The sequence below is a fragment of the Eretmochelys imbricata genome, chromosome 2, assembly GCF_965152235.1.
Source record: "Eretmochelys imbricata isolate rEreImb1 chromosome 2, rEreImb1.hap1, whole genome shotgun sequence".
NCBI lineage: Eukaryota > Metazoa > Chordata > Testudines > Cheloniidae > Eretmochelys > Eretmochelys imbricata.
Window position 1 is genome coordinate 187,664,126 of NC_135573.1, and position 12,172 is coordinate 187,676,297.

Consider the following 12,172-nt stretch of genomic DNA (forward strand, 5'->3'; position numbering starts at 1 on the left):
CTCCAAAGAAGTCAAGACACACTGAATTAGAGGTTTGTCTGCCCCCTCCACTTGCCAAACTAGGAGACAGCATTGATGTCCTGAACCTGTGTTGCTACTGGATCTCCAAAGACATACAAACTGCCAAAAATACCCTTCGAGACCTACAGCAGGTCAGAAGACTAGGCCCCATTTCCATAATTGTGGACTCTCCCACAGTCACCTAATGCATTTGCGACCCGCAAACTTGACTATTGCAACATATCTACCAGGGTGAGAGAGTTCCTTTGCTCCTAGGTTTCAGAGTAGCAGCTGTGTTAGTCTGTATTCGCAAAAAGAAAAGGAGGACTTGTGGCACTTTAGAGACTAACCAATTTATTTGAGCATAAGCTTTCGTGAGCTACAGCTCACTTCATTGGATGCATTCAGTGGAAAATACAGCGGGGAGATTTATATACATAGAGAACATGAAACAATGGGTGTTACCATATACACTGTAAGGAGAGTGATCACTTATGGTGAGCTATTACCGGCAGGAGAGCTGGGGGGCGGGGGGGGACCTTTTGTAGTGATAATCAAGGTGGGCCATTTCCAGCAGTTGACAAGAATGTCTGAGGAACAGTGGGGGGTGGGGGGGAAATAAACATGGGGAAATAGTTTTACTTTGTGTAATGACCCATCCACTCCCAGTCTCTATTCAAGCCTAAGTTAATGGTGTTCAGTTTGAAAATTAATTCCAGTTCAGCAGTCTCTCGTTGGAGTCTGTTTTTGAAGTCTTTTTGTTGAAGAATCGCCACTTTTAGGTCTGTAATCAAGTGACCAAAGAGATTGAAGTGTGCTCCGACTGGTTTTTGAACGTTATAATTCTTGACGTCTGATTTGTGTCCATTTATTCTTTTACGTAGAGACTGTCCGGTTTGACCAATGTACATGGCAGAGGGGCATTGCTGGCACATGATGGCATATATCACATTGGTAGATGTGCAGGTGAATGAGTCTCTGATAGCGTGGCTGATGTGATTAGGCCCTGTGATGGTGTCCCCTGAATAGATATGTGGACACAGTTGGCAACGGGCTTTGTTGCAAGGATAGGTTCCTGGGTTAGTGGTTCTGTTGTGTGGTGTGTGGTTGCTGGTGAGTATTTGCTTCAGGTTGGGGGGCTTTCTGTAAGCAAGGACTGGCTTGTCTCCCAAGATCTGTGAGAGTGATGGGTCGTCCTTCAGGATAGGTTGTAGATCCTTGATGATGCGTTGGAGAGGTTTTAGGTGGGGGCTGAAGGTGACAGCTAGTGGCCTTCTGTTAATTTCTTTGTTGGGCCTGTCCTGTAGTAGGTGACTTCTGGGTACTCTTCTGGCTCTGTCAATCTGTTTCTTCACTTCAGCAGGTGGTTATTGTAGTTGTAAGAATGCTTGATAGAGATCTTGTAGGTGTTTGTCTCTGTCTGAGGGGTTGGAGCAAATGCGGTTGTATCGTAGAGCTTGGCTGTAGACAATGGATCGGGTGGTGTGGTCTGGATGAACGTTTCAGTTACTAAGCAAGCATCTTGTCAATGTATCTCCCAAATTATAGCTAACAGGGCAGCGGGATTATAGGGAAGTGTGTCACTAGAAAGCTTCTGCTCTTCTGTTAGCTATGGAACAGTCTTCCACAAGAAATCTTACCACCTTCAGGACAAAATTAGACGTGAATCTTTGATTTAGCTTTCGCCAGAATAAAACATTTAAAAAACAAAAAAGCCAATCCTACCAACCATTTCAGTGGAATGGAGAGGAGAACCAGAAATCAATTATTAAACAGCATCTCAGATTGGTTACATTGTGTATTGTACTCAGACACCTGGATAACGAGTAAGGTATGAACACCTAGACAGATTATATAGATCTTCACTTGGCAAATCTTGCAACCCTGGAACTAAAGAATCAAATTAGTCAAACTTAAATCCCTCACTATATACAAAATGAAAAGCAGAAAATAGCTTCTCTTCATTTTGCACTCTCTCACTGCCTCAGTTCCCCCTCATGCCCATCTTCAGACTCACTTGTAACAGAAACAATATACTGGTACTTAAGTATTTGTTTTTCTTTACTTTATAAAGAAGGTAGTGAAACTGTAGGAAATAAAACAGTGTGGAATTCATAGATGTCACATTAACTTCTAGAACATCAACACTCCATGCTCTTTCGAAGCTATGGGTGGCAAAGCTTATTGCAGGCCTTAATAAGGCAAACTTTAATTGAGCATAATGACATATGGTGCATACTCCCACTGAGACTCACAGGACCTCATAGTGGAAACTAGTGGAAAGTGAAGCTAACAAGGTAGCAAGCTTATGAGAAAGGGCAGGGAGAGAATGAGTCCGCTCCCACCCCTCACGCCCCAAAAAAGCTCAGAGATGGGGCGAGCAGTGGGGTTAAAAATGGTTTTACTACATACTCAAAATGGTAGGCCATTTTTCCACAGTGCTTTTTTTTGGTAGTTTTAAATCAGATCCTTCCACTGTGAAGTACTTTTTATGGTGGAATATTACATGGCAAAATCCACCACAAATAGGCACTGACTTCTTCTCTACCCAGGGGGTGCTCTACCGCCCCTCCGTCTGAGGCCCAACCCCCACTCCACCCCTTCCTCCAAGCCCTCACCGCCGCCCCACCTCTGCCCATCCCTACTCCATCTCTTTTTATTTCGGGTTGGAGTTCAGCTCCTGGGTTAAGTTGGATTGTTATTTTTAAGTTCTGTGGAAGATACTAGGGCCTTTTGGGAGTGTTTGAATGGTATTAAAATAGATAAATAAAATAAATATTTAGAAAACCCATCATTCTGTTTCATCTGTCTGCTGTCAAAATGCATATCAAGTAATCCAGAGGGTATGGGATCGGAAGTCAGGAAATGTGGCTTTTTTCTAGCTCTGACATTGACTTGTGTAATTCTGGAAAAGTCAGTTAGCCTCTCTGGGCTGCTTCCATGGAGATTGCCCATCTTTCACAAGGGACAATATTTGTAAAGTGCTTTGAGAGCTATGGATGAAGAGTGCTGTATAAACAAATATTGTTATTTGCACAGGAAGAAAATAAATAGGGAATTGCAACAAACAAGAATGTGGCACTCTCACATCAAGAGAGGCTAGATAGGTACCAAGATAACTTACTAACCTCTTTTAGTCTCCTCCCTTCACAAAAGGTTGCCATTTTTTCCAGAGGAATAGTCCCTCTTCCTAATTCCAATTTTACCTGGAGGGTGGCTGACATGACCACAAATTCACAACAAGTACTTTGTCATCACCAAAATCTTATTCAAACATCATGAAAAGTAACTTTCCATAATCCCACGTTCCTACCAAACACTGAGATGTAACTACAGAATTAGGTTGGAAATGCAATCTCCCTAGATAAACAAGCAAAAGGGCTTCACAAATACTGTCCAATATATCTGAATTTGGACACATTTCCAGAACATTTGGAAAGATAAGCCTGTATATATTTATACAGGGGACTTATTCTGACAGCATATCTTTACCATGTTATTGTTTGGAAACCGCTTAGTAGTTTAGATACTACAGTGATGGGGACCATATCAAACCTAAACAGAGAGAGATGTCTAATACTATACCTGAAGTATTATGTGCTGTCTTAAGTTTAAATACCAACCTTATTTTATGTACTTGAAAAGCACCAAAAGAAAGCTGAAGAAAACAGAGCACCGAACTTTAAACGTATTACTACATTTACAATGGGAGCATTTGTTTTGCTCAACTGAAGTCAAATTTCTGCACTTTCCCTCATTATTAGTGGATGCTGCACTACCTTAGTGCTGAATTTCATTATCTTGATTTCATTGAACCTTGGAATGCTGACCCACATAGCCATAGCTAATACTTTTCATACTCATGCAGCTATCCCTGCATCATTTCAATTGTTCTGTACAAGTCTATTTATTGTTCTTGTATCCCACAATTAGTGTTTTGCATGCTCCTTTTGGAACCTGGCAAATTATTTAGTAAAGCTATAATTAACCCAATGATACACAATCTCATTTACTGTGAACAATTAAAATTACAGTGCCACCAGGCAAAGAGAGTTATAATTCTACATATGGTTTGCAGAGCGGGTTGGGGGTTTTTGGGGGACAGAAGGGGAATGAGATTGTGGTATTTAGAAGAGTTTCCACAGAATTCTAGACAGTCCCTCAAGCTGCGCATATCCACAATTTGTGTTAGTTGACCACTCTTTAGGGAACTGTAATTTTGAGATGAAATCCTTTGCTAGACAAGTGTCAGTGATTGCACACACCCAATGCTAATGACTTTTTAAACCTTACAAAAATTGTGAACTTGTGCAAGAGTGTGTGTTTCAGCCATTGCATTTAAAACCGATCATTCCATTAGCAGTCACACTCCTGGGGACATTCCTGTAGGATAGGTGTGGCAGCTCAAGGATTTTTCATGCTGAGCTATTTAAATATATAACTTTACACTGTTTGATATCTTTTGATTTGGATGAAAGAATGGCTAATAGTAGTAACAACACTTAACATTTATACAATGCATTATAGTTTCAAAGGGCTATGTTAATATCAATCTGTTCTCAATTCCCATATGTGAGGTACAACAATATTTTAAGTTTTATCTCTACCATACAGATATGCAAGGCAGACACAAAGACTACATGATTTTTCATGGCAACAGAGCAAGTCAGCAAGAGAGCTGCAATCAGAATTCCCAATTTCCTGGCTATCAATGCAATGCTTAATTCAGATAAGGTTATTTTTCTCCCTCTCAAAAATACTCTCTATACCAGTGGTGAGCAACCTATCGGGGGTCAGGGTAATCTGCTGGCGGGCCACCAGACAGTTTGTTTACATTTGCATGGCCTTCCGCAGCTCCCAGTGGCTGCGGTTCGCCATTCCCGGCCAATGGGAGCTGTGGGAAGCGTTGCCCAGCACATCCCTGTGTCCTGCGCCGCTTCCTGCGGCTCCCTTTGGCCAGGAGCGGCGAACCGCAGCCACTGGGAGCTGCGGGCAGTCATGCAAATGTAAACAAATTGTCTGGCGAACATCTGTATAGGAACCATTCACTATTGCTGCTGCTTCATGTTAACTTTTCCCAGTGAGCAGCTCTATGAGGCTTTAGCAAGAGGATAGGGAGAAACTAAAGCAAGCAGAACACAAGCCACAGTTTTGTGCTCCTAAAAAATTTAATGGATGGAGTCCTTGCCCACAACATTGTGTCAGGGTCTGTAGTCACCTAGTCTGCCAGCTCCTGTTGAGTACACAAGCTGGGAGAAGTGAAGAATTAAAGGTAGTGGCCACTGCTGGATTCTCATGACGATATTAGGCCACATTAGGGTTGTCAACCTTCCAGGAATGACTTGGAGTCTCCAAGAATTAAAGATTATATCATGTGATGAAATCTCCAGGAATTCGTCCAACCAAAGATGGCAATCCTAGGCCACATAATCTCATGTTGTGCACACTCACTAGCCATGCTGATGGTTCTCTGCTGCTTTGCCCACCAGGGTAGCAGATTTCCTCTGCATTTAGCTTTAACATGCTTATATAAACTGGCTCAAGGTTTAGCCCATGGCTTTGTAGAACTGAATTCATCATAAAAATATCTTGAATTCAGCAGTTAGCATTTATCCAGCCACAACAGACTTTGAAATCTGATATTTCAAATTTTTTATTTAACCCAACTTCAGTGGACACTAGCATATTATTGATACATCTCTTCCTTATAGCAATGCAATTTAACCAGCTCTGTAGACCTGCTGCAGTTGTTGGCTATTTTTAAATTTTGCATTATTTCTTTTGTCCATTAGTGAAGTTAATGCCACGTATCACTGGCAGCAACCAAGCATATTTAAGGGATTTATTTCCTAAAATATAAATTACACCATTTTTTAAAGATGAAAGATATTGAATTTGGTGTTTGGATGACATGTTCTCTTACTGTCATGTGCCCTTTAAAACTAGTCATAAGAAGCAACAAGAGCTTTGTTCTTTATAACCTAAATTCAGTAACTGCTGCACACTGCAATAAAATCTAACACACCATACCTTAGTGAAATTTCAGGCACTGATCTTATACTGTAATCCACGCTGATTGCTTCAGTTTGCAGGATTGGAATTTAACATTACAGGTAATTTTAAATGTCACAAATTCATATGTGAAACAAACGTATAGTTTAATGCAAATGGAAAGAAAAGGACGGTTACCTTTTCCCGTAACCGCTGTTCTTCGAGATGTGTTGCTCATGTCCATTCAACTTAGGTGTGTGCGCGCTCGCTACATGAACTGGTGCCGGAAGTTTTTCCTTCAACAGTATCTGTAGGGGACGAGCTGTGGCACCCCCTGGAGCAGCGCTCACATGCCACAGTACATAGGGCGCTGCAGGCTCCTCCCACACTCAGTTCCTTCTTGCTGGAAACTCCGACAGTGGGAAAGGAGGGTGGGTTGTGGAATGGACATGAGTAACATCTCAAAGAACATCAGTTATGGAAAAGGTAACTGTCTTTTCTTCGAGTGCTTGCTCATGTCCATTCAACTTAGGTGACTCCGAAGCAGTACCCCTCGGAGGTGGGTAGGAGTTCACGGACATGTAGATTGTAACACTGCTCTGCCCACCCCAGCATCATCCCTGGCCTGCTGAGTGACAGCATAGTGGGCCGTGAACATGTGCACCGAGGATCATGTCATGGCTCAACAGAAGTCATGGATCGGGAAGTGTGCCAGGAAGGCCACCAAAGATGCCTCACTCTGGTCGAGTGAGCTCTGACAATCGGCGGCAGAGGGACTCCTGCCAACTCATAGCAGGTGCTAATGCAAGAGGTGATCCAGTCAGAAATCCTCTGCGTGGACACTGGGAGGTCCTTCATCCCATCAGCTGTAGAGATGAAAAGCTGAGCCAACTTACGGAAAGGCTCATCTGATCTAGTTAGAGAGCCAGGGCCCTTCTTATGTCCAAAGCGTGGAGGTGCCTCTCTTCACTAGTCTCATGGGGTTTGGGGCAGAAGACCAGAAGGAAGATGTCCTGGCTCATGCGGATTTGAGGCCTAGAGCTGGAGATCTACGTCTCGCATTTGACGAACGGTACCAGGATGAGGAGCGGGATCAGGAATTGGAACAGGCCTGGTGCCTGGAAGGGCTCACACGTGACAATGCCCTCGTAGGGGATTGGTGATGGTCCGAGGAATGGTAGTGTTGATCCCTCAACGGGTCCCTGGAGTGGAACCGTTATCTCGGAGATACCAAGTGCTGGGATCGTTACCCCTACCAGGGAGCGCAGGCCTCCAGAAGTCTGCGCCCAGTCACCGGCGAGCTGTGCCTCGAGCCTCTCTGCCTGTGCCCAAAGTCTGGGGACTGAATGGGACTGCACCGAGTCTGCCTTTCACAGTCAGAGGTGTGGCTGCTTGGGAGGGTGAGCACTGGCAGGACGTCCCCTGCAGTGGGGAACGGTGCCACTGAGGTTGGGACCGTGACTGTCCGAACGCAGATTTACCCTGTGACCAGGGAACCGCAGGAGCCGCTGTGGGCGGCACCGGGAGGGTCATGATCTCCTGTGCTGCCTGCAGGGCCTCCGGCATGGACAGTACCCGGAGCTGACGGAGGCCTCTGCCACTATCTGGGGTGGCCAGCAGGGAGCGGGTTGGACTACATCACTCCACCGGAGCTTGAGCCTGAGATCCCGACAGGAGTGAAGAGTTGCCCAGCATGGGACCTTGCTGGCACCCTGTATTATCCTTTCTCTTGCAGGAGGTTGGAGACTGACCTCGCACCATCTTCTTGGGCTTCTTGGCCAGAGCCACAGATGGGGACCGGTGCTAGTCAGTGGACGGTCCTGGTTGGTGCTGTGTAGTGAGGTCACGGTGCTTGGCCCTGAGTCAGAGCATTGCTCTGGTGCTGGGGAGAGGGCTGACTCCATAAGGAGTGCTCTTAAACAAATGTCGCGCTCTTTCTTAATCCTTTGCTTGAAGGACTGGCAATCTTGCACTTTTCACTAATGTGCCCTTCACCCAAGCAATGCAAACAACTGCTGTGTGGATCGCTAACGGGCATGGGCCTCTCGCAGCGATCACAGGGCTTAAAGCCTCGGGACCGGGGCATGCCCCCTCCCAAGGCAAAGTCCCGTTCGGGACCTACGGAGTCTCTAAGTATAGCTAAGGGATTTACTAACACTAACAGGAAACTATATACACTATAATACAAGGATTAACACGTTTGTACAAACAAGAATGCAACAGCGCTAACTGAAGCAGCAACAGTTCTAGCACCATCACTGGTGGCAAAAAAAGAACTGAGGGTGGGGGGAGCTGGAGGTGCCCGCTACACCGCGGCACATGTGCACCGGTCCAGGGGGCACCAGAGCCAGCCCCCTACAGATACTGCTGAAGGAAAAATTTCCGGCACTGGTGCATGTGGTAAGCACACACATGTAAGTTAATGGACATGAGAAAGCACTCGCAGAAGAACCTTTATTTCATCACAAATCTCTTGCTGAATTACTAAATGACAAAATCATCATTCGGATGGCCAGAGGATTTATGTTTGACTATATTTGTATAGGTTTTCCTCACTTTGAAAACCCTTCCCTTAGACAAGAGTGAACAGAACTTTAAGCTAGGAGCTATTCTTACAGGTGTAATGGTCAGCCACTGTTTGCAATGTCATGAAACTGGACAGAAAAAAAGAAAAAGATGAAAGGACAAACTCTGTGAACTGACCATCCCTTTAGAATTGCTACTAACTTCAGTTCTTCCAGGATAGTCCAGAATTGCAGCTCTCTCTCCCAGAAGTCTAAGCTGCAACATGATTACTTGATTTCATGATGCCTTGCCAGGACACTATAGCATCATCCACCATGCAAGGTGTCAGCAAATGAAAAATGCAAATATAGTAGGCAGCAAGTCTCGGCCTAGCTTTTTGTATTTTATGCTGATGCTTGGTATCAGGAAATTGCAACTGCCACCTTTGAGAGTTAAAGCAAAAAGTAATACATTCCAATTATAGCAACCGAAATCCAGGAATTTAATGTTACATACATTTCTTTTTGATCAAACATTTTTTCCTGGTTTTCCTCTTGCATAAGTTCTGATTTAAAGGAAAAGTATGTTTAAAAAACAAAAGCAACTACTTGGAAGTTTCTTCACTCACCCAACATTTAGAGCTTTCACATTAAACCTGTGGAATGGAGAAGTAATTTCAATATGAGTAAACTATGTTAACCTATAGCTGATTATAAAGTCCTCAAACAAAATGCATACCATCATATATTCAAACTCCAGATATTTCAGGGACTTTCCAACCTTCTGGAAATTGAATTGAGGTGTGGATCTGAGATTTAGGTGTTTTTAGGGTTTTTTTTACTGTATTTTTTATTAAGAGTCTTTGTTACTTTCTCATCCTAAATAGAATTTAATCCAGGAGGATAATCAAGAACCTCTCTCTTGGATGAAGCTCTGCATGTACAAACTATAAGTGCAATTACTATTTTGTATGTTCTAATCTTTTATTTAATATTTACTTTACCTTCTACCCATCAGAAACCTGTAATACTGGTACAGAAAACAGACCAGCTTTTGACCCATTATTCATGTATTTATTGCTTTTGCCACAGCATTGTAACAGAAGGCTGGTTTAAATTGCACATGTAGCTTGGTCCGACGCCACTCATGCTGATCCCTAAGCACAGCTGCTATATTAAGGGCCTTGTGACAGAGAGCACTAGTTCAATTTTCAAGCCATATTCTTGCTTCGGTACAACTGTCAAGTTTTCACTTACGGAAGTATTTCAGCGTCTCTTCTATTTGCTCAGTTGTTAAGTCGATACTGGCATCAGGAGAAATGAGAGGCGTGTGAAGCCAGTCGTCGTAGTCATAACCATAGATTGTATCTGCTCTCAGCTTGTAATGGGGCAGCTGTTCTTCCAGCAGACTGATGATTTCAACTTCAGGAAGATCAGTACTATTGCACACATCTGAAAGGAGGAAAAGAAACATATAGCCCATGTTAATTATTTCAAATACCTGAGCTCTTATGTTTTAACATGAGCCAGGCAAGCATGTCCATTTACTTCAGTGCTGGCAAGAGTTTCCTAAAAAGAACAGTGAGCAATACACATTGGTTTGGAATGCATGACTGAGTGAGGTTGGTAACAGGAGAAACAAGAGCCACGTAAGCACAGGGTTGGCGACTCATGGGATCATAGAACCATAGGGTTGGAAGTGACTGCAAGGGTCATCTAGTCTAGCCCTCTGCCAAAATGCAGAATTTGTTGTGTCTAAACCACTCGAGACAGACGATTATCCAGCCTCTTTTTGAAAACCTCCAGTGAAGGAGCTTCCGCAACTTCCTTAGGCATTCCCTGTCCCATTGTCCTACTGTTATAGTCAGGAAAATTTTCCTGAGATTGAATCTAAATCTGCTATGCAGTAGTTTGAACCCATTGCCGCTTGTCATGCCCTCTGTGGCAAGAGAGAACAATTTTTCTCCATCTTTTTTATGGCAGCCTTTCAAGTATTTGAAGATTGATATCATGTCCCCCCTTAATCTCCTCTTTTCCAAACTAAACGTATCTAGTCCTTCAGCCTTTGATTATATGGCTTGCATTCCATTCCTCTGATCATTTTTGTCACTCGCCTCTGGATCTTTTCCAGTTTCTCTGCATCCTTTCTCTGCAGCAGTGACCAAAACTGGACGCAGTACTCCAGCTGAGGACTAACTAGTGCTGAGTAGAGCAGTCCTATCACCTCCTGTGATTTGCATGCTATGCCTCTGTTAATGCAACCCAAACTGCATTTGCGCTTTTTTTTTTTTTTTGGGCAACAGTGTTGCACTAACAACTCACTTTGAGGTTGTGATCCACCACTACTCCCAGATCCTTGTCAGCAATGCTGCTGTGAAGCCAGTTATCCCCCCCATTCTGTATTTGTGCATTTTGTTTTTCCTCCCTAAGTTTAGCACCTTATATTTGTCTTTGTTGAATTTCATGTTGTTGTCTATAGCTCAGTTTTTCAATTTATCAAGATTCACACAGTTCAATTCTAAATTACTAACAAAATGTCCTGCTTTATAAACAGAAAAAAGGCAGAGCACTAAATAGCATTTTCAGATTGGTAGGGCAGAATTCTATAGCTAACCTTAGCTGAAGCAAAAATGTGAGAATGGGAAGCTGAAACACAAGAAGTTCTTCTGAGCGGGGATTACCAAAATCTGTTTTACCACATGCCTTTCCTGCACACAGTTTAATGAATTGCTAATATGCTGTGTACATATGAAATTTGTGGCCCCTGAATTCCATCTTTAACCAGTGCCAAAGGTCTCAGAATTTGGCATTGGTAGGGCAGTGACTCACTTCACAATTTACTGTAAATAAAGCAACCCTGTTAGACAGAAATGACCTCAACACCATGTAACTGATGCAACCCTCCAAGTTAGTGACAGACAGCTTTTCATTGGAATACATCTCTACAAGCCATCGGGGAAGAAAGATATAAGAGACATTTCATTATTTTCCATAGAATGTTTATTTCTTCATTGTTCTGTTTCTTGAAAAAAATCTTGGTTATTGGTTACAGGGACCATGAGGTGAAAATAGGGGAGTAAGACAGGGTCTTTCAGGATGTGTGCGCTTAATCTCTGCGTGGCTGACTGCATGGGAGGAGGAGGTAGGTAGAAGAGGAGGGAGAGGAAAAAATGGGCATGGAAGGAAAAACTAGAAGGGAGAGATCATGAGATATGAGAATGGAGAGAAGGGGGTTAATTAGAAATTCAAGCAATCATTCTGAAATCTTTTCATAGCATGGACCACATCTTAGAGTGCAAGTCTTATAGGCTATCCATGCTCACAATCACACAAGCTTCCTCCCTTGTTCCAGACTCACAGTCTCTTGGATATCCCCACTCTCTTCTCCCCCACACAATTGTGACACATCCCTGGGGGAATTTCAGAACTGTAGCATGGAAAATATTAAATGTATATTTTAAGCTGTCTTTTAGTGACATTTAGCAGTGGAGCACAAGAACCTACGCCAGTATCGTATGACCAGGCTGCTCTCCACAAGGCCAGAGTGAGAACAGCTGGAATAGGTAATTACTAAAAAAGGGCAAGGGGAGGTGACAGAAAATAGTGAGAGAGAGGAGAAAGACTGCAAGGAGAAAGGGGATATACAGCTAGGTGCCACACAGTATAGACAAAGATGC

At 43.4% G+C, this 12,172-nt stretch overlaps 1 protein-coding gene across 4 annotated transcripts in view; it reads right to left on the minus strand.

Annotated features, from left to right (window-relative positions):
- The window catches only part of TRAK1 (trafficking kinesin protein 1), a 91,438-nt gene extending 81,543 nt beyond the window's left edge, over positions 1-9,895 (minus strand). For 3 of the 4 annotated variants that reach the window (XM_077809276.1, XM_077809275.1, XM_077809274.1), the window contains exon 1: positions 9,753-9,895. The gene's annotated coding sequence lies outside the window, so the exon portion shown is untranslated. The remainder of the gene's footprint in view (positions 1-9,752) is intronic. The other variant, XM_077809277.1, reaches the window with a different exon arrangement.
- Between the last annotated feature and the right edge of the window lie 2,277 nt (positions 9,896-12,172).